Source organism: Dasypus novemcinctus, unplaced genomic scaffold, assembly GCF_030445035.2.
Source record: "Dasypus novemcinctus isolate mDasNov1 unplaced genomic scaffold, mDasNov1.1.hap2 scaffold_157, whole genome shotgun sequence".
In the NCBI taxonomy this organism is placed as follows: Eukaryota; Metazoa; Chordata; class Mammalia; order Cingulata; family Dasypodidae; genus Dasypus; species Dasypus novemcinctus.
Window position 1 is genome coordinate 264076 of NW_026688157.1, and position 21087 is coordinate 285162.

Genomic DNA, 21087 nt, shown 5'->3' on the forward strand with positions numbered 1-21087 from the left:
CTTATATGTGAGTTATTTGGTATTTTGATGTATGGCACTGGTTTTTTTTGAGTCTATCATTTTTGTTACAGATTAACCTTAACATTTGAAAATTAAACTAGTTTTGTTAGAATGGTAGGAAAAGGACAAAAAATTGAGTTCATGTTAGCCTACAGGAGAATTTTGTTGGGGTAGCAAGTTTTAAAAGAAATGAAGTGCTCTTTTATTATTGTTTTTCTGCTTATACTTTAAAACTGTTGTTTGAAAAAATTGCCTTGCTTTTTATGTGGTGATGTTTATAGTGTTAATATTTTATCAGAAAATTAAGTTCTCTTAAGTAATTTTAAATTTTACACTTTATCAAAAGTGATTAATTGCGTTTTTTTTTAACATGGTACTAGAGTTTGAACCCAGGACCTTGTACATGGGAAGCAGGTACTCAGCCACTGAGCTACATCCCCTCCCCAGTGAGAGTTGTGTTTTTTTTTTTTTTTTTTTTGTTATTAGGAGGTACCGTACCAGGGATTGAACCTGGGACCTTGTATGTGGGAAGAAGACACTCATCCATTTGAGCTACATCTGCTCCCCAATTGCATTTTGAAGTAGAACTTTTTCAAAAAGACTTACCTATGTCACCTTCAGCCATCCATTTGGGGACAATCTTAGCCCTTCAGAACATAGCCCAAAACTGTGAGCAAGCGAAATTGGCTTCCAGGTGCTGGCAAAATTGTTATAAAGCTCCTGTACCAAAGCTGCTTGTTTTTCTTCTTTGGTTTTTACCCAGTCTCACTTTTGTTTATGTATGGTTTTTAATTATTTTCCAACTTTCTGTAGATCAGACACTCAGCCAGGAGGGAGTCAAGTAGAGACTGTTAGGGCTGCATAGGGGTGGCAGCAGTTAGCAAAGGTCAGTGTTATACCTGGGCTGGACATAACGGTTCTTTAAAGAGGCTGGAGTTATCAGGGAAAAGTTAAATTGTGTTCAGGAAAGTAAAGACATTTTAGAAATACTTCTGTTACACTATTAAAATGTATTTATAAAATATATTTATTTTTGGGCTTTATTAACTTGGGCCCAAAGGGAAGGGAATAGAACTCCTAGGTTTCTTCTAGTTCTATAATTCCTCATTGCTCTTTAGAAAATTTACATATAGTACCTTTTATTCCTTTGTGAAATAGAGCTAATAGAGTTAATAAGGTAATACTTTATCTCTAATATCAGTTAGATAAAAATGGAATTTACTTTATAGGTACTTCTACATTTATGTTGTTTCTTTAATATTTCTATAAAAATATTAATATTTTTATAACCCAAGCATATTATACATTAGCTTTCCCCTATATTGACTACTGTAATTTGTTAATTATTTAATTATCATTGGCTAAAGCCATTTCATTGTCACCTGGTAGAATTCTCTGGAAAGTTCTGTTGATGTGAATTTCAACAAGATTCACGGACCAGCTCCTGACTTTTTAAGGGTCAGATAAGAATTCAAAATATATTCATAATTTTCTCAGCATACTCACTGCCACCACTTTGGTCTCCGCTATGATTAGATCTCATGTGGACTATTGCAGTAGCCTCCTGGCTGATTGCCCGACTTTTGCCCTTGCCTCCTACAGTCTGCTCTTAACCCAGAGGGATCCTGTTAAGCAGTAGGTCAGAAGATGTCATTCCTCTGCTCAGCATCTGCCACTGAAGGCTCCCAGGGCCTGGCCTCTCCACCTCCGGTACTTCCTTCCTTTCCTTTGCTCTAGTGACACAGGACTCCTACTCCCTGATATACCAAGGAGCCTCCCTCCTTAGGGCCTTTGTACGTGCTGATCCTTCTACCTGTAGTGCTCTTTCTGAGGATATGCATATGACTAGCTCTCTTACTTCCTTGGGGTCTTTTCTCAAAAATCACCTCAGCAACCTCTATCTAACATTTCAACCCCTTCCCAACATTTCATATCCCTGCTTATGATTTATTTATTTTTCCTTATCACTTATTATCTAACATACACTATGTATTTTATTTATTTATCCTATATTTTATCTCTCCTCTTCACTAAATTTAAGATTCTTGAGCATAGGGATTTGTGTGTGTGTTGTTTACTGATGTAACCTCAGCACTGAGAACAGGGTCTGGCCTTTAGTAGTACTCAGTAAAAGTTTGTTGAATGCATGCATGAATATTTCATAGCATAGCCTCCTACCCTGGCCTGTGGTTTATAAAAATTCTGAATTTGTTGGGCTATCAGTCATTGTCTGGTCAGGAAACCATCCCAGGTGTTCAATCAAAAGAGGTTGTAATTCTAGGAATTACTTACAGAGGGAAGAGCTGGAGAAGCAAAAGGGGGGAGGTGGTGGTGCCCAGAGCCCACAAACCCCCATTTTCCACTGATCCTGCTGGAGGTCCCTGCCACCAAATAGGAATCTGTACTCTTCCCAGTTTAGCTGCCAGAAACCTAATGGGAGCACAGCTGACCAGGGGTTTGGGAAATGTAGATTTCAGTCTTCTTGATTCAAGGGAGAGTCTAGAAGAGAAGGTGTGGGCTAAGTACCAACATATACTATCCATCATAGGTAGTATTTACTTAATTCATGTGTAAAGATAAACATAGATGTAGGATAAATTAAATTGAGTAGTTTGAGCTGACACCAAATGTTAGCACACATAAGATAAATCATGAGTGAAACATAGGAAAGCAAAGAATTAAATCCTAACTTAGCCTAGTCATACCCATGTATTGAACCACAAAACTGAACTCTCAGCTTCCAGAAATGGAACACGACAGGAAACATATCTTCACTGTGGCCATGATCTCGTAGTATGATTAAGTGCTTATTTCCGTGAGTTCAGTAAATCTGTATTTAGGCTCAATTGTGTCCCAGATTAGATTTCTGTCACCTAAAGGATCACATTTGGCCTCTCCTGATCTGATTACAGAGTGGTTACACAGGACTCTGCTGTCATTTACAGGTTCTAGGATGTGACAAGTATCTCCTAATAGTATTTCCTATTATGTACTACTCCCATTTGCTCCCCAAATCATCCCTAGCGAGACTCATGCCAGTATCGTGTTACTTCTCTTCTTTCTTTCTCTTCTTAGTTTATGAAAGGGATACCAAAATCTAAATATACTTGTAGATTGCTAACTGTATTTCTGTCCAGTATTCTTCATGATTTATTTACATGAATCTGTCATTAATAACCTTATTTTTGAACAATAGTTTTACTCTCAAGATTGAGGGAGAAAATAGTGGAAAGGAATTGGTACCTGTTCCCCTTGCGCCTTCTCTCTTTCCCTAGGCTACAGTTATGAGTGGCCCAGGCAAGGACCATGTGTCCATCCAGATGAATGTGGCCGAGGTGGACAAGGTCACAGGCAGGTTCAATGGCCAGTTTAAAACCTATGCCATCTGTGGGGCCATTCATAGGATGGGTGAATCAGATGACTCCATTCTTTGACTGGCCAAAACTGATGGCATTGTCTCAAAGAACTTCTGACAGGAGCCATGGATGTGGAATATTTGTCATAAAAAAGAGTATACCGCCCACCCCCCCACGCCCCCCCCCAAAAAATAAAGAGTGGCCCAGGGATTCGGGTTGAGTATCTGCTGTGAAGATCTGTCCTTGATACTTGATAGACCAAGAAACCCCTCCCATTGACAAATCGACACACACTTTCCACTCTCAGCCCCACAAAAAAAAAAAAAAAAGAGAAAAGAAAGCCTATGCTTGTGATTACATTTACAGATTTAGAATTAAACCAGTTTCATTTTATCAAATTCAAATCCTCTTTCCTTTACTTAGAAACTGAAATTCTAAGGTCTTTTAATGTTAAATATCTTCAGAGAGTAGATTATCATGTTTTTGATGAATTGAGCAATTTATGTTCCATAAACTTTCATTCAAGTTTGTTTGGATTACTTTAATGCTAATTGTTTTTATTTAAGGATAATCCTTGTCCTGTTTGTAAACATAAATAAACCAGATCATTCATGGTTTGGCTTTTATCTCATTGTATTTATTGATTCACCTGTAAGGATATAATCAGTTTCTTAAAATTGTAGCTTTCTGCAGTCTCCTAATTTCTTTCTTTTTTATTTTAAAGATCTATTTATCTCTCCCCTCCCCCCCCAGTTGTCTGCTCTCTGTGTGTCCATTTGCTGTGTGTTCTTCTGTGTCTGCTTGTATTCCTTGTTAGCGGCACCCGGAATCTGTGTGTCTTTTTGTTGCGTCATCTTGCTGCGTCAGCTCTCTGTGTGTGCGGCACCACTCCTGGGCAGGCTGTACTTTTCTCGCACGGGGTGGCTCTCCTTGTGGGGACGCACTCCTTGCGCCTGGGGCTCCCCTCTGTGGGGGACACCCTTGCATGGCACAGCGCTCCTTGTGCGCATCGGTATGCATCAGCACTGCACGTGGGCCAGCTCACCACACGGGTCAGGAGGCACTGGGTTTGAATCCTGTACCTCCTATGTGGTAGGTGGATGCTCTGTCAGTTGAGCCAAATCTACTTCCCCCTAATTTCTTAATACAATTTAAAAATAATTTTCTTTAATTCAAACAAATTAAAAATAAACTTTTATTATTTTGCTTCCCCATAGACTAGGACATTTTTATAGAAAATAAATTAACTTCCAGATAATAAATAATAAATAATAAAGAACTTCTTCTGTTCTTTGTGTCACCTAGTAAAAGAGGGCTTAATGTTCACCTTTTCACCACTGACAGCAGTCACATTTAACTTCTGCCATAGAGAAGTTCTGGAATACAGTGAGGAATCCTTGAGAAGAGTGACTTTAAGGGGTGGGGATCTTGGCCTTTGGACATTTGTATTTAGTATTCTGTAAGTCCTGCTTTAGAGAGACATATTACCTAATCAGAATTCTAGAAGAACATACAGACAATGGAATAGAATTGAGAGTACAGAAATAAACCTATATATATCTTTTGACAAGGGTGCCAGATCTATCCAATGGGGAAAAAATAGTCTCTTCAACAAATGGGGCTGGAAAATTGGATGGCCACATGTTAAAAAAAAAAAAGAGATGGAGGCTTGCCTCACACCATATACAAAAGTTAACTCAAAATGGATCAATGACTTAAATATGAGTTAAAAACATAAAGTTCTTAGAAGAAAGCATAGGGGAAACTCTTCATGACTTCAGATTTGGCAATGGATTCTTAGATATGACACTAAAAGCGCAAGCAACAAAAGCAAAAATAGGTAAATTAGATTTAATCAAAATTAAAAACTTTAGTGCATCAAAGAAAATTATCAAGAAAGTGAAAAGGCAACTTAAAGAATGGGAGAAAATATTTGCAAATCAGGTATCTGTTAAGGATCTAGTGTCCAGAATATATAAAGAACTCTTACAGCTCAACCAGAAAAAGAGAAATAACCCGATTAAAAAAATGGGCAAAGGCCTTGAATAGATATTTCTCCACTGAAGGTATACAAATGGCCCATGAAGATACTCAGCATCGTTAGTCGTTAGAGAAATGCAAATCAAAACTACAGTGAGATCCCACTTCACACCCACTAGGATGGCCATTATGAAAAACAAACAACAACAAAAATGGGAAATAAGTATTGATGAGGGGAAGCAGACTTGGCCCAATGGATAGGGAGTCCGCCTACCACATGGGAGGTCTACAGTTCAAACCCAGGGCCTCCTTGACCCGTGTGGAGCTGGCCCATGCGCAGTGCTGGTGCACGCAAGGAGTGCCCTGCCACGCAGGGGTGTCCCTGCGTAGGGGAGCCCCACACGCAAGGAGTGCGCCCCACAAGGAGAGCCGCCCAACACGAAAGAAAGTGCAGCCTGCCCAAGAATGGCACCGCACACATGGAAAGCTGACACAACAAGATGACGCAACAAAAAGAAACACAGATTCCTGGTGCCGCTGATAAGGATAGAAGCGGTCACAGAAGAATACACAGTGAATGAACACAGAGCAGACAGCTGGGGGGTAGGGGAAAAGGGAGAGAAAAAAAATGTAAAAAAAAACGTATTAATAAGGATGTGGAAAAATTAGGACCTTCAGTGTTGTTTGTTGGTGGGGATGTAAAATGGTATAGCTGCTTGGAAAAGTTTGGTTGTTCCTCAAAAAGTTAAGCTCAGAATTACTATATGATCCAACTATTCCACTTCTTGGTATATACCCAAAAGAATTGAAGACTGGGGACTCAGATAATTGTTTACCAATGTTCATAGCATCATTATTAACAGTAATCAAAAGGTGGACACAGCCCAATGTCCATCAACAGATGAATGGAGAAACAAAATGTCATATATACAGACATTGGAATATGATTAAGCCATAAAAGAATGAAGTTCTGATACATGCTGTAACGTGGATGAACCCTGAAAACATGATGCTGTGTGAATAAGCCAATGTAGAAGGACAAATATTGTGTGATTCTAGTTATATGAAATATCTAGAATAAGGAAATTCATAGACAGTGGAGACAGTAGCTTAGAGGTTACCAGGCCTGGGGAAGGTAAGAATGGGAAATTATTGCTAAATGGGTCCAGAGTTTATTTTTGAGAAGATGAAAAAGTTTTAATAATGGATGGTGGTGATGCTAGGTCAACATCGTGAATATAATTAATACCAGTGAATTGTATCTTAAACATGTTTTAAATGGGAAGTTTTTTAAAAAAAAAGATTTATTTATTTATTTTCTCCCCTTTCCCTCTCCCACCCTGCAGTTCTTGCTGTGTCCATTCGCTGTGTTATGTTCTGTATCTATTTCTCTTTTTGCCTTCTCTTCTTATTTTTTCTCCTCAAGGATTCACCAGGATTTGACCCTGGGGACCCCTGATATGGAGAGAGTTTCCCTGTCAATTGTGCCACCTCAGTTCTGGTTTCTGTTGCGCTTTACTTTTGTCTCTCTTTTGCGGCATCATCATCTTGCTGTGTGACTCACTTGCGTAGGCACTGGCTCACCATGAGGGCACTTGTATAGGCACTGGCTTGCCATGTAGGCACACTTTCTCCTCTTTTTTCACCAGGAGGCCCCAGGGATCGAACCTGGGTCCTCCCATGTGGTGGGTGGAACCCTTATCACTTGAGCCACATTTGCTTCCCAAATGGGAAATTTTATGTTTATACACACACACACACACACACACACACACACAGACACACACACATTTTTTTAGGGAAAAAATCTTGAGTTTGAATTTAAGCAAGTATTACTTATTTTTCCTGCCTGTGTAAATGATTTTATTCTCTTCTGAAGTTGCTTTGTGCTTAAGCTGTGGTTGTTGGAGACTGTCATAGAAAGGTGCTGGGTTGTTGATGCTGTGGCTGGAAGGCTGTGACACAGAGCAGATGAGAGGGCTGTTTAACTTCCCTATGTCCTCAGACATTCCCCAGAAGGAGCTGATGTTTTTATGAAGACACTACTAGTAATTTCATCAACTCATTTAAATTATATCTCCAAACAGCAGCAGAGGGCACTTAACTGGGGATGTAACTGTGATCCAGAGATTTTTCTCTTTTGACTTCTTAAAAACATTTACTTTTATTTATTTAATTTAAAAAAAATTATCAAGTATCCTTTAATTTATAGAAGGCAATATGATACATATTGCATAAGGAGCACATAACTTGCAGTACAGTTTCAAAATGTATACAAAATGGAATACAGAAGTTAAATACTCATGTTGAACTTTAAACTGAATACAAAACTCTTGTATAAGATATTTATCTTTGGGTTGCAAAAACCTAAATAAAAAGCATTTTTAAAATCTTTAATTTATAAAACTCCATTAAAAGAACAGAAATCCATCTAACTTTTAGGCAAGTCCATAAAAAGATTTATTTCCTAAGAAACACTTTCATGGGAATAAAGATCCTTCAAAGTTTTAAACTCTTCTAGTAGGTTTTATTTTGATTTTCCAGGGCAGCAACTCAAATTTTCCAGGCATTTCACATATTTTTTCTCTTTGACATTCTCCAGCAGCCTCTCTGTTTTTCATTAACCTTATTTCTCTTTTCAATTGGGGGTCATCTGTCTTCGTTGACTAAGATGTAAGATTCACAGGCGATGTCATCACCACAGTTTGTGGAGCAAAGTAGCTGGAGGTGTGTAATGGCTCTGATATGTCCGCTTATCTCCTGATGCAGTCTGTACAGCCACCTGGTTGCTAGGCACAAGTGTTTGTTGTCCATCAGATGTCTGTGCATACTGGAGAATTGTACCTTGCTGAGTCTTGCCTAAATTGGTAATGTTCACATCTGAAGCGCCTGTCCTCCATCTGGGCCTGGACTGGCCAGCTGTGAGGCTCCATCTGGGGCAGTGGCAGTGCACTGGCTGGTGCTAGCCTGATAGATGGACTTGAAACAGACACAGAAGTGACAGTAGAGACCCCAGGGCTTTCTCTGCCTCCTTTTCTGCCCCGTATATCTTCAGAAGATAGGTCTTTTCAAAATTTTTCTGTAAGATGGGTGCTGTGCAAGCATCCTGTGGGATTTCTGTGAGGCGCTTATCCTGTCAGATGAGTCCTGAGACTCTGCCCTTTCTGATAAGGATGAAGCCTGTGGAGCAGTGTCAGAGCTATGAGCGCCCTGAACTGCTGAACTTGGTTGAGGTGCTGTTCCTCTTGTGGAATCTTTTGTAATCAGCTGTGGCTGTAGCCTCACCACTGCCTGGGAGGGTTTATTTAACTTTTTAATATGGAAAATTTCGAACATACATAAAAGTGGAGATAATAGTATAATCTCCATCCCATTTGCCCAACACCAGCTTTATCATTTTTCTTCTCTGGAGGTATATTCTAATGAGTTCAGACATAAAACACTTGTATTCTGTGTTATCTTTTCCTCCTCTTGGCATTATTTTCAAAGCAAATTTTTTTTCTCCTCGTTTACACTGGAAAATTTAGGCTTGTACCAGTCACGTGACTAGTTTTAAAAAAGCAATAATTGAACTTGATCGTTCAATAGAAATGAACTGAGCATAAAATATACAGATTGCTGCTAGAGCTATACTTTACAAAAAGATTAAGCTATATGTAGAATATTATTGTCAGGCTCAAGTTGATTGATGCAGAACCTCTGCTTTCACTTAAAGTATAGAAAAACCTGCATTATAAAACTGGATGGAAATCTAGATAAAGATTGGAAATGTGTCCTCTTTTTCCTCCCTTCCCTTTCTGTCTTCTTCCTTCTTTGATTTGTTGTTCTTTCTGTCATTGGTTCTACAAATTTGCACAGCATATACAATGCAAACAAAGACAGAAGCTTATGCTGCAGGAAGGAAGGGAGATAATAAACCAGTAAGTAAATAAATTAAATCTAGTAATTTTGATAAGTGCTAGGCAGGAAATGTGAATGATGTATTGGAGAATATGGTGGGGACGTGCTCAGGGGGGTGATGGGGAAAGACTTCTATATGCTGGTGACTTTTCAACTCCTGTGTGGAGGATGAGAAGCAGCCCTGTGAAGCACACTCTGGGCAGAAGGGATAGCACTTTCAAAGGCCCTGAGAGGGGAACAAGTCTGTAGTAAACTGGAACCATCAGAGGGAGTGAGTTGAAAGAAGATGGAGTGGCCAGTAGGGGCCAGATCATGCTGGACCTTGCGGGTCCTGGTAAGGAGTGTGGAGTTTGTTTAATTATTTAGGAAGCTATTGAAAGGCTTTCAGCAGGATTGTAACATGCTTTTCTTTTCTTTTCTTTTTTTTAAACTTTATTTTTTAAAATGTTTTAGTTTATAGAAAAGTTACATAGAAAATATAGGAGATTCTCGTATACTAACCCCCTAGTCCCCCACTTTGCCTTTTTAAAAAAGTCATTTAAAAAGATCTGTGTGGAGAATGGACTTTGCAGTGTGGAAGGGGACACAGTTTGGAGGCTATTGTTTCCTGGTGACTTGGGCTAGGGTGATGGCCGTGCATATGGAGAGAAGTGATTGATTTCATGATTTACCATGCAATAGATTCAGTAGGATTTGCTGATAGATGCATGTACCATGTAAGGGTAAGGCTGAGGGAGCTACTGATGATGGTTTCTGAGTTTGGCTTGGTTGATTGGACAATGCTGAGAAGGGAAACCTAGAGAGAGTTGGGTTTGAAAGTAAAATTAGAGTTCAATTTTGTTTGCCTATGCAATGTGAAAATGGAGATTCTAAGTGAGTAATTGAACTGGAGAGTTTAGAGCTCAGGGGATAAATATTGATAGCATTTATATTCTTGAGTTTGCATGGCATCTAGGAAGAGAATGTCCAGTGTGAATGGGAAAAAGAAGATGAGGACTCCATACCAAACCCTGAGGAATTCCACCATTGACAGTTTGGGTGATCCTGGAGGAGCCAGCAAAGGGGACTGAGAGGAAGAAGGAAAACTAGGAGAGTAGATATCATAATAGCTTAGAGAAGAAAATGCTTCCCGGAATAGGGGCTGAGTAGAATACTGATGCTGTGTAGAATGGGGGCCTGCTAAGATAAGAGAAGAAACCATTGGATTTGTTGATAGGAGGTTTATTGATGACCTTGACAGGAGCAGTGTCTGTGTGCTATTGGAGATTGAAGGCAGATTGGAGAGGAAGTTAAGAAATGGCATATATGGACAACATTCTGAGATACCATACTGTGAATGGGAGGCAGAGAAATGAGAAGTACTTGGAGGGCATGAGGGGGTCAGGAGAGGTTTTCATCCATTATTGAGATGGATGTAGTAGAGCATGTTTGTATGGTGCCCTGATGGGAATGATCTAGTAGAGAGGCATGCTACAGAGCAGGAATAACTGGGGCTTCTGTGTTCTTAGGTAAGTAGATGAAATGGGTGGAATCTGCAGCCAAATGGAAGAGATTTTCCTTTCACTGTAGGATGGAAGCAGATACAAGCATGTGGTGGGAAAATATAGGGAGTTCTTGGCACCCTCACATTTCTTTACATAATTTTTTTCTTGTCTAGTTGTTGCATTCCTCAGTTTTCTGAATATGGTAGACATCCAATTTGTTTTAAAGAAATGAACAAGCAGAAGGTTATTACTACACTGAATGTACACTGAAAAACATCTTTTTAAAGGAGAGATGGAAAAGAATTTCAGAAATAGCACAAGATGCATAGAGATGGTTACAAAAAGTCAAGCTCATTTTCTTAGGTAATTTTTGAAATATTGCTAACATTTTTTCTTGTAAAGTGAAGGTACAAACTGCAGAAGAAGAAAAGAAGCAAGGAAATGCTTTATTTCAGGAGGTTCTCTCAGAATGAAAGCTTGGATTTTTAAAGTTGCTATTTAAATTCAGTCTTGCTGCATGACATTGTTACGTGTTGCAGTCTGTCACTGCTGTTTGAGGAAGGTTTTCTCTATTAACTATAAGACTAAGTTATGTAGAATAGATGTGAAGCTGCTCATGATCAGGTTAGAATATAAGCCTCAAAAGGGTAGAGACTGCTCTTTTTCACTACTTCATCCCCAGATCCTGCCAGGTAGTAGAAACTCAAATATCTTCTGAATAAATGAACTGTTAAATATTAAAAGAAGCATCACTTTATTAGTGGACCCTGGAGAGTAAAGTGACTGCCTCATCCTCCAATTGGAAATGTTTCCTCTTATATCCAGAGATCAAATTCTTACATAAAACAGAGTAGTATGGTAGAAAGAATGTGATCATTGAATTAGATAGACATGGATCCCAACTCTACTTCTTCCAGCTGGGACAGGGACACAGTTGTTAGCTGCAGTTTCTTTTTTTAGCTACTGGGACCAGGAATGAACTGGGACCTCCCATGTGGAAAGTAGGGGCTCATCCACTTGAGCCACATTAGCTCCCCAGCCTACAGTTTCTTATCTGTAAGATGGGAATAGTAATGTACTTTGCATAATTACTGTATATTTGTAGAATGTCTGTAACGTACTCAGCATAGTACTTGGCATAGTAGGTCCTCAACAAAAGGAGAGGATGTCATTGGTTTCCTGTTCTGCTTAGTGGTTAAGAATCTAGCTTCTAGGGAAGCGGACTTGGCCCAATGGATAGGGCATCCGCCTACCACATGGGAGGTCTGCGGTTCAAACCCTGGGCCTCCTTGACCCATGTGGAGCTGGCCCATGTGCAGTGCTGATGCACGCAAGGAGTGCCATGCCACGCAGGGTGCGTAGGGGAGTGCCATGTGCAAGGAGCGCGCCCTGTAAGAAGAGCCACCCAGCCCTAAAGAAAGTGCAGCCTGCCCAAGAATGGCGCTGCACACACGGAGAGCTGACACAACAAGGTGACGCAACAAAAAGAAACACAGATTCCTGGTGCCGCTTCTAAGGATAGAAGTGGTCACAGAAGAACATGCAGCGAGTGGACACAGAGAGCAGACAACTGCGGGGCAGGGGGGAGGAGACGGGGAGAGAAATAAAAAAAAAAGAATCTGGCTTTTGAAGTCAGATCTGGTTTCCTATATGGGAAAAAAATGGAATTGGGTCTTTCCCTCATACCGGGTGTGTTAAAGACCTGAATATGAAAGACAAAAACTAGATAACATTTTTTTAAAAGATTTATTTACTTATTTATTTATCCCGCCCCCCCGCTCTCTGTGTCTATTCGCTGTGTGTTCTTCTGTGTCTGCTTGTATTCTCATTAGGCGTGTGTGGGAACTGATCCTGGGACCTTCCAGAGTAGGAGAGAGGTAATTACTCTCTTGTGCTACCTCAGCTCCCTGTTCTGCTATGTCTTCTTATTTTCTCTCCTCTGTGTTTTGTTGTGTCATCTTGCTGCTCTAGCTCTCTGCATCAGCTGCACTCCTGTGTGGGGTGGCATTCTTGCGCCAGGTGGCACTCCCATGCGGGGTGGCATTCCCGCACAGGCCGGCACTCTGCATGGGCCAGCTTGCCACGCGGGCCAGCTTGATCTCACCAGGAGGCCCAAGACATCGAACCCTGCACCTCCTGTATGGTAGATGGGAGCCCAAATGATTGAGCCACATCCGTTTCCCAAAAGGGAAACTTTTAGCAGATAATATAAGAGGCTTATCTTTGTGACCTCAGGGTGGGGGAGAATTTCTTAAACAAGATGCATAAAGCACTAACCATAGAGGAAAAGATGGAAAATGTTGTTACTTCATTAGATTAAAATAATCAACAGACACCACAGAAGAGTGAGAAATGACTCACAGAACAGGCTAATTTATTTTAATTACATGTAACTGTCAGAATATACAAAGAGCGCCTTCAAATCAATAAGTAAACTAGATAGACAACCCAAAAGAAAAATGGATATGACATGAATAGGTACTTCCCCAAAGAGGAAAGCCAGTAGTCAATAAATACTAGAAGAAATGCTCAGCATCACTTTAATCAGGGAAATGCAAAATAAAACACAGATGCCATCACACATGCATCATATTTGCAAAAATTTAAAAATCTTACTGTAGGAAGTGAGTATGTGGAGTCACAGGAGCTTTTATTCACTGTGGGTGAGTTGGAACAACCACTTTGGGAAATTTGGACACTGTCTGCTTTAAAAGTTGAATATGTGTTGGTCCCCACTTAGCTTTTGAACAGTCTTGTGCTAGACTGAGCTTGCTACCGTGGCTGAGGTTGCCAGGAGGGTTTGCCCTGAGGCCATCAAGGCTGTGATTGGAAGGTTACCAGAGCACAGAGGATGCCCTGGTGGCTGATAGTGCCGAGGTAGGAGTGTGAGCTTAAAGTTCTAATAATTTTTCTTTCTTTGTCCTTTAATTTATTAATGTATGCTAGATGATAGAAAGCTCTGTGGAACCATATTTTCTTTTCTTTTACCACTAAAAGCAGGGTGCTAGACAGAGAGTATTCTAAATCAAATAAATGCAGTTGTTTTGTTTTTAGGAAATGTCTTCCCCAATTGCATGCCTTTTCATCCCAGGTAGAAAAATGAAAAATTAAAACATTGTAAGTTTTTTTCTCTATTATTTTAATAGTTTGTTTAAAAAAAAAAGATTTGATTAATTACCCCCCCCCCCCCGTTGTCTGTTCTGTGTCCATTTGCTGTGTGTTCTTCTGTGTCCGCTTGCATTCTTGTCAGCACACCGGGAATCTGTGACTCTTTTTGTTGCATCATCTTGCTCTGTCAGCTCTCTGTGTGTGCAGCACCACTCCTGGGCGGGCTACACTTTTTTCGTGCTGGATGGCTCTCCTTACTTGGCGCACTGCTTGTGTGTGGGGCTCCCCTATGTGGGGGAAACCCCTGCGTGACAGGGCACTCCTTGAATGCATCAGCACTGTACGTGGCTAGCTTACCACATGGGTCAGGAGGCCCTGGGTTTAAATCCTGGGCCTCCCATGTGATAGGCAGACGCTCTATCAGTTGAGCCAAATCCGCTTCCCTTAATAGTTTATTGAGATGTGATTTATATTCCACAAAGTTTACCTATTTGAGGTATGTTAACCGAGTGACTTTTAATGTATTTCCAGAGATGTGCAACCATCATCATTATTTAATTTTGAAACATTTTCATTACTCCAAAAGAGAACCTTCTACCCTTTGGCAGTCACTCCTATCCCTTCTCCTGCTTCTCTCCCTGACTCACCTCAACCGGAGACAGCCACTAATGTACTGCCTGCCCTTTTGCCTATTGTGAATATTTCATATCAGTGGTATCATATAATGTGGTATCTTGTGTCTGACTTCTTTCATGTAGCGTAAAATTTTTGAGGTTCACCCATGTCATAGCATGGCTCAGAACTTCATTCTTTTTGGCAGAGTCATGCTCCATTGTATAGATATACCACATTTTGTTTATCTATCTATCTATCTATCTGTTGATAGACATTTGGGTTATTGTCTAATTTTTTTACACAATTAAAAGGTGCTTTTAGCTTTCTAAATGGGTTTTGTTGAGATAGGGTCCTCTAGCTTTATAATTTCTTTCTGCTCCATTAAGGTTTATTTGGGCTGTGTTTTTATTCGTTCAGTCACTCACTCTGCCTGCGCTCATTGAGGGCCTGCCTATTCTCACGAGGCCAGTCCTGAGAGCCAAGGATGCACCCCTGACAGGGACCAGGGCATCTGATTTTGTGATGTGGGAATAAAGAATGTAGTAAAATAGCTTTATAATTATAAGGTAGATCAGATATGGTAAGCTTTTTACACAGGAAGACCTGCCACTGGTATCTCAGATGAATTTCTTATTCATTGTTAACTGATTCATTAAGTGATGGTTCTGAAAAGTTTCTAAGAAGTGGTCTGTCTTCTTACCTGAGTTGAGACTTAAATGTGCCGTAAAATGTCTAAGAGGAAGGAAGCTGCTGTGGCTTAAGCATTCGAGCTACTGTTTACCATGTGAAGGATGCGGGTTTGATCCCTGGGACCTCCTGGTAATAAATAGAAAAAAGGCATCCTAGACCTGTGCGGCGTGGAGAAGCGTACCAAAAAGACGATGATGCAACCAGAGAGAAAAAAAAAAAAAAAGTCAAAGAGGAAATGAGAGAAGTTGAGGAAATCCATTTTAGAAAAAGTTTTACATGTAAAGACTTGGTTTTTAAAAGGCAGCTTGGTATGGTAGAGAAAGAACTTACGTTTTGGATTTGGCTGTCATTTACCAGTTCTATGAACTTGGGCAAGTTAAACAACATCTTTAGGCCTTCATTTCCTGACCTTTAAAATGGGGATACTCAAAGGGTACTGAAAAGGGGGAGGTGTGGGGTTGGTGCCAGCTGTCTTTCTCCACCTCAGGACAGCTTTTAAAGAAAATTTATTTTTTATAAGAAGCTATGTTCCTTCTGGAAGTAATCAAAGTTACAATTTAAAAATTATGACAGCATTTTGGCAAAAGAAAAACTTAGGTAATATATAATACTAATATACTTAGTTGTAATCATTTCTTAGAATGTGAGAAAAATTGATGCAATTTCAAGTTGTTGCTAATATTATGAGTTGCACAATTTTAATCCATTCTAGTTTTTTTTTTTTGTTATTTCAAACTTTACGTTTTAGTTTCCTATGCTGCTCAAGCAAAAAGCATGAAATGGGTTGGGTTAAACAGTGGGAATTTATTCACTCATTGTTTGAGGCTGGAAAAAAGTCCAAATCAAGGCATCATCACGGTGATGTTTTCTTCCTGAAGTCTATGGCATTTAGGATTGGCTGCTGGTGATTCTTGGTCTTTAGCTGGTCATATGGCACCCGCTCTTGGTCTCTCCCTTCTCTATTGGGTAAGATCGTATCAGGTCTCACCTGCAACAGAGGAGGTTTGTGTTCTTATTTAAAGAAGCAAATTAATTGATCAGTAAGTACAGTAACTGCCTGATATATTTTGAATAAATATAAGAATCCTTAAGAAACCTGTTGTCCAGAACCGTTTTTTATCTGATGGCATATACTTCTTGCAAGTTGTTATGGTATTATGAAATTCTGAAATATTAGTGGACAGAAAGTGAGTTTAGTAGAAAGCTTGCCTGTGCTCCGCCATACTAAGAGATGTGCCCAAGAAGTCATTTTCTGTCCATCCTAGGTTTATCTGTTACTTATGGTTCCCTCTGTAGAAGAGTTACTCTTTAGACAAAAGGACTGAAGAATGAATGCCTTTGTCATTTTGAGTACAAGTTTTTTTGTATCATAAAAATGTTGTGTTTTTGTACTAGTCTCTTTAGCACTCAGTTGTTTTTTTTTTTTAAGATTTATTTTATTTTATTTCTCTTCCCCTTCTCAGTTGTCTGTTCTCTTGTATCCATTCGCTGTGTGCGTCCGTGTCTGCTTGCATTTTCGGTGGCACCAGGAATTGTGTCTCTTTTTGTTGCATCATCTTGCTGCGTCAGCTCTCCATGTGTGTGGTGCCACTCCTGGGCAGGCTGCACTTTTTTTTTTTCACAGCAACTCTCCTTGCGGAGCACACCCCTTGCACATGGGGCTCCCCTATGCAGGGACACCCCGGCATTGCATGGCACTCCTTGGCGTGCAGCAGCACTGCACGTGGGCTAGCTTACCACACGGGCCAGGAGGCCCTGGGTTTGAACCCTGGACCTCCTATATGGTAGGCGGATGCTCTATCAGCTTCCCAGCACTCAGTTTTGAAAGATGTTAATGTTTTAACTGTAAAGTCGGTGGGATGTACGCCAATCTTACATGTTAATTTGTTATATTTATAGCTGTACTTGATTTGTTGACCATGGAATTGAGAACCAGTAAAAACTAAGGGATGCCTGTCATTTTCCTTTAATTGTGGTACTTTGGATAATAGAATGTGTAAAAGTCACCTAATCTCTGACTTTTAGGTTTTCCTAATTACTAAAATAAACAAAAGATTATGAGACTTGCTTGATATTGCTGCCCTTTCTAGTTGCCATTGAATCTTATTCCTTTCCTACCCAGATATCTAACTATACACTTCTTCTCATTCATTGCATTTGCTTTTTATCTATTCTTTTCTCAACCCCTGCACATCACAACCTCTCCTCTGCCCCATACAACAGGAAATCTCTCCAAGAATTTGCCAGTTATCATTTCATTCCCTTTTTTTTTGTGGTTTTCTCTCCCCTGTTCTCTTTTCACTTCTCCTTGGGTTTTTCTGGATTGTAGCTAGTGGCACTAGGACTCGACCTGGATAGTCCCCTCTGATCCTAGGCCATAGAGTCAGAATGGGACGCACCAGTCTTTGACCCTTCCCCCAGTCCCAAACCCCTGCTCTTCTTCACTACTGTCCCAGTATTTAGACCTTGTGTATGCTAGATTTTGGAGTCATCTTTGATATTACTGTTATTTCCTATTTTGAAATGTCTTTTAAGTTTACTCTTTTCCTTATCATTCTGGTGACTGCTCTTCTGTTCCAAACTTTCAGCCCTTCCTCCCTGGGCTAGTCCAGCATCTTCCTGCCAGATCTGCCTCTTGTCCCAACTGTCCTTTAACTGTGTACATGTTAACAGATAAACCTTAAAATATAGCACCCCTCAAGTCTTTACTGTTTGGTGCCTTTTGTGTCTCATATAACTTTTGCTGTTATGTACATACTCTTCTTTGTGGCCTTTTTATTCTCTACATCAACAGATTGATCCCTCCTGCCACCTCTCAGGCAAGCATATGTTCTCTCTCTCATGCACACACACACACATACAGAGTTGATGCCAAGCTCATACCTGTCTCAATGCCTTTTGCATGCTGCTTGGCCTGCAGGGAATATCTTCTACCCTATCCTCTACCTTTCCGAGGCTTTGTTTTCTTTTCTTCCCCTCCCCCTTCCCCACCCTCCTATTTTTGCTGTCTGTGTCCATTTGCTGTGTGATCTTCTGTATCTATTTCTCTTTTTGTCTTCTCTTGTCTTTTTCCTCTAGGCTTCACCAGGATTCGATCCTGGGGACCTCTGATATGGAGAGAGGTTCCCTGTCAATTGTATCACCTCAGTTCTCAGTTTCTGCTGTGCTTCACCTTCATCTCTCTTTTGTTGCATCATCATCTTGCTGCGCGACTCACTTGCACGGGCACTGGCTCACGGCGTGGGCACTTGGCTTGCTGCACAGGTACTTGGCTCACCATGCGGGCACTCATGTGGGCATTGGGCTCACCATGTTGGCACTCAGCTTACTGCATGGGCACTTGGCTTTCCACACGTGCACTTGGCTCGCCATGCGGGCACTTGCGTGGGCAGTTGGCTTACCACGTGGGCCCTTGGCTCGCCATGCGGGCACTTGCGTGGGCAGTTGGCTTACCACGTGGGCACTTGGCTCGCCACATGGACACCCATACGGGCACTTGGCTCGCTGTGTGGGCAGTTGGCTCACCGTGTGGGCACTCAGCTCGCCATGCGGGTACTGGTTCACCACACAGGCATGCTTTCTCTTCTTCTTTTTCACCAGGAGGCCTGAGGGATCAAACTTGGGTCTTCCCATATGGTAGGTGGAGGCCTTATCACTTGAGTCACTTCCACTTCCCCCAAAGTTCTGTTAATCCTTCAAGATGAAGTTCATGCCTCGCTTTTGCTTTTGGTGAAGTTGTTTGCAGCTATTTTGACTTATACTTCTCTGTCCCTTCTCTGTGCAGCTTACTTTTTAATGCCTTGTATTTAAAAAAATTCCGCTGGTAGTTCTTTCTCCTATCTGTAAAACCTTTTAGGGCAAGACTGAGACTTATATCATTCTCCCCTTTTGCTAGCGTGGTGACAGGAATAAAGGAGTTGTTCTGTAGTATAGACTTTCCCCCATCACCCCAAAAAGAAACTCTGTACCCATTAAGCATTAACCTCTCATTCCCTACCTCCACCTCAGCCCCTGACCACCTGTATTCTAGTTTCTGACTCTATGGATTTGTTTATTATAATTATTTTTTATCAGTGAGGTCATACAATATTTGTCCTTTGGTGTCTGGCTTCTGTCACTCAACATGATGTCTTCAAGGTTGTATGTATTAGAACTTTACTCCTTTTTTTATTCTAATCTACTCTTTATTTTTAACTTTTAGTTTCAAATACTTTTATTAAACTTAGACAGTTACCATACAGAGAACTCCAACATATCTTTACCCTCCAGATATACAGATCAACCAATTTTAACAGTTTGTCACATTTGACCAGTCATTCTATCTACCCATTTAGCTGACAGTTTGTCTATTATAGCATCCATTTTTTTTAACACTTAAGTTGTTTATACCATACTCCTTGAACACTTAAATCTGCCATGTACATTTCCTGAGACCAAAGGTATTCACTTATGTAACCACCTTAAGTACAGTTATCAAGTTTAAAAAATTTAACATATTGACATATTGACATAACACAGTATATATTCTAAATTTTTTTATATGCCCCAATAATGTCCCTTTGAGCCTTTTCTCATCCCTTGTTAGATCCTTTCCAGGATCATGTATTGACTTTTAATTGTCATTGTCTCTTTAGTTGTTCTTCCTTGTGGAAGCATGTGTACAGCATAAACTTTCCTATCTCAACTATATTTCAAAGCATACCATTCAGGTGGGATTAATCACATTCACCATATTGTGGTACCTTCATACCTTCCAGTACTAAAACTTTCCCATCTTCCCCAAGAGAAACCCTGTACCCCTTATGCATTAATTTCCATTCCCCCATCCCTGCTCTGGCAACCTGTACTCTTAATTACTGTCTCTGTGGGCTTTCATATTATGCAGTATTTTCTTTGTAGTAACCATGGGGCTTAAATTTAACATCCTAAATCTGTAACAAATTCATTTGCTTTGATACCAACTTAACCTCAATAGTATATACAATCTATCTTCCAAGACCCCTTTGTCCCCCCACTTTTATGTAGTTTTTGACACAAATTACATTTTATAAATTATAAGTCCAAAACCACTGATTTCTCATTACATTTTATATTTGCCTTTTAGATAACATAGGGAGTAAAAGGGGAGTCACAATTTCAAAATACAGTAGAACTGGCATTTATATTTATTGATGTCACCATGCCCAGTATCTATTTCTTCAAATGGCTTTGATTTATTGATTATTGTCCTTTGCTTTCACTCTGCAGAGCCTTTCAGTCTCTTTAGCATCTATTGTAGAGCTGGTCTAGTGGTGACATAATCCCTCAGTATTTGTTTACCTGAGAATGTCTTAATCTCTTCCTTGTTTTTTTTTTTATTCCCCTTCCCCATGTGGCTTGCTTGCTGTCTGCTCTCTATGTCGATTCGCTGTGCGTGCCTCTGTGTGTCTGTGTTTATTTTTCATTTATTCCCCCTACCCCTTGCGGTCCTCCTGCTGTCTTCTCTCTGTGCCCATTCGCTGCGTGCTCTTCTGTGTGTTTATTTTCTCCCTTTTTGTTGCATCACCTTGCTGAATTGGCTCTCCCTGGCACTTGTGGGCTGGCGGCACTCCACGGCGCTTGTGGACTGGCTGTTCTCCATGGCGTGTGGGTGAGCCTGCCTTCACAAGGAGGCGCTGGGATGTGAACCCAGGGCCTCCCACATGGGAGATGGAAGCTGAACTGATTGAACCACAGCTGCTTCCCTCTCCTTCATTTTTTTTTTTAAATACAGAAACCTTTTAATTGCTTAGAAGGAAAATTTCCTGGACATTTCCATGTGTTTTTATACTCATAAAGACAATCTTACCCTTATTCATTACCAAAAATGAAGACTATGGTAATACTTTATTCTTCATAAATACAAACAATCTCATCTATTTTGGACATAAAAAAGGCAGAAAGACAAAATACAAATTCCTAGTACAAAGATTAAA

The 21087-nt window shown here is 40.3% G+C and overlaps 1 protein-coding gene and 1 pseudogene across 3 annotated transcripts in view; one reads left to right on the top strand and one right to left on the bottom strand.

Moving 5' to 3' along the window:
* Nucleotides 1-21087, top strand: part of SFMBT1 (Scm like with four mbt domains 1) — a 191524-nt gene that overhangs the window by 18557 nt on the left and 151880 nt on the right. The window lies entirely within an intron of this gene.
* LOC131277574 (cyclic AMP-dependent transcription factor ATF-1-like) lies at nt 7804-20753 on the bottom strand (annotated as a pseudogene).